The sequence below is a fragment of the Gossypium arboreum genome, chromosome 3, assembly GCF_025698485.1.
Source record: "Gossypium arboreum isolate Shixiya-1 chromosome 3, ASM2569848v2, whole genome shotgun sequence".
In the NCBI taxonomy this organism is placed as follows: Eukaryota; Viridiplantae; Streptophyta; class Magnoliopsida; order Malvales; family Malvaceae; genus Gossypium; species Gossypium arboreum.
Genome location: NC_069072.1, coordinates 70,008,056 through 70,010,426, shown reverse-complemented (window position 1 = coordinate 70,010,426; position 2,371 = coordinate 70,008,056).

Sequence of the window (2,371 nt, the reverse complement as noted above, 5' to 3'; positions counted from 1 at the left end):
TGTAAATAAATAAATAATTAGGATTTATTTTCTTAATTTAGGAAATTTAATTAATTCTGTCTAAGGAGATTGGAACTTAAGCGAGACCGTTTTGACCCCTCCAACCTTTCTTGGGAATTAATTTAATGCAATTTATTGAGAAGAAATTTTCTAATTAAGATTTAAAATTTCTTTTAGTTTCATTTGTTTTGTTTAAATTTTAAAATCTTTTGTTAATAAAGGGGGTCAAATTTGGCCCAAGTACTAATCAGTTTCTTTAGTAATATACAGTCTGAATTTGAGGCCCAAGACAACAAAAAGAGGAAAAATTCCACACCTATTGCCGCCACTTCCATTGCTTGCCGCCCAAGTAACCCTAATATAGCTAAGTTTTTGCTACATGTTGCCCTAAATTTTCCCTATATAAACTTCTCTTCATTTTACTATTTTTCATATCCCTTAATGTAATTTGCTTAAACCCTAAAAAAATCCCTAAACTTTTCTCTTGTGCCATCAACCTCAAATCCCGAAAGAAACCCTAGTTCTTTTTCCCTTTTTCCAAAATCTCCTATTGCCGCCATAAAAAAATAGTCGGGCATCAACGTTGCTGTTGCACGTAGCCATTATCGCTGTCACAAGGTTTGCTGAGCAAGTCCTACCCACTTGCCGATTTCTCTTCTTCCCCTGTAAGAACTTTGCTAAATTTTCGGGAAAATAACATGTCTCGCAAAAGAACTAGATCGTCAAAGACTACTCCTGAAAACCCGATTGTGATCGATGAAGAAGTGAAAGGGAGATTTGATTCAATTTTTAAGCATCAACCTATGATGCCGGAAAAAGGTTTTAACTTGAAGGGTAATGATTTGATGGTTGTCCCTGTGCCAATTAGAAAGACAATCAATGCTCTCAAGTGGGAATGATTTTGTGATGCTCGTTCACTTCCCGATGATGAACTAGTTCGAGAGTTCTATGCAAGTTTGACCACACAAGATGCCACTGAGGTCATCATTCGGAAGAAAAAGGTACCTCTTACCTCTAAGTCCATCAATGATTTGTTTAACTTACCTGATGTTGAAGAAGATGAATACTACCCTTTGATGAACAACATCAATTGGGATTTTCTTCAACAAGTGCTTGATGTTGTAACAAATCCGGGATCCTAATGGATTATAAGAAAGTATGGGAGCCATTCTTGCCGAAGGGAATACCTAAAACCAGTAGCAAAGGTATGGTTTTAATTTGTTCGCTACAGTTTTATGCCTATCTCACATAGTTCCACCATCTCGATAGAGCGAATGCTCTTGTTATATACAATCTTGATAGAAAAGTCCATTAATATTGGGAAAATTATTCTCAATGAGATTTATGACTGTGCTAAAAAGAAGACAGGAAGTGCTTATTTCCCATCATTAATCACTTCACTTTGCTTAAGGGCTCGTGTTAAAACACAAGCAAATTTGAAGGGGCAATATGTCCAAGGGTGTGTTACAAGTCATGATCTAGAAAGGTTAATAGAGAAGGTGCATGAGCTGAATCAAGGTGAGCCAGAAGAAGAACCAATTGAGCCAGGTACTGAGGAGTCAATAAACGAAACTGAAACTGAATTAGTTTCAAACACTAAAGAAGAAGAATCTGATAAGGAACCAGTTGAAGACCCTGAACCAAGGGTTGAGCCAGAAGAAGAACCAGTCAAGCTAAGTGTTGAACCTTAATATACAACTCCCTTGCCGACTTCTACAAGAACTTCAAAGAAATCAGAGTTGTCAATGTTAATGGATATGTGCAAGTTCATGCACAATCAACAACAAACTTACTGGAAATATGCAAAAATTAGAGATGATTTGATTCGAAATACTTTTAAAAATATCTCTAACACTTTTTTTCCTGAGTTCCCAGATGCTATCTTTGAGACATGGATGGACGATACTAATTATACAAGTGGAGAAGGAGCTAAAGAAGATAAAGGGAATGAGTCAAAAGAATAAAAGGGGGGATTCTTGTCTTATTTATTTATTTATTTTAGGTCTTTAGGAATTTGTTTCTTTAGTAACTAGGATTTAATTTCTGCAAAATAAAACATAGCAAGCATGAATAAATGCTTTCTTTAGAAAGAAAAAGACTAAGTGATGTGATAATGGGAATGAACATGTCTAGGATTGGATTATGAGGAAAGACTTGGTATTTAAGCAGTCTTAATGACTCACCTCTCTTTCTTTTTAATCCTACCTGGTGTTCAGTTTTCATTCATTACTTTGTTCTTACAATGAGGACATTGCTTATTTTTAAAGGGGGTAAGGCAAATAATTGCTGCTCAAATTTTCAAGTATGTTTCAATTATTTCTTTTATGAGTATGTTTTAATAAATGAATGTTTAGAGAAATTCTTTGTTAAT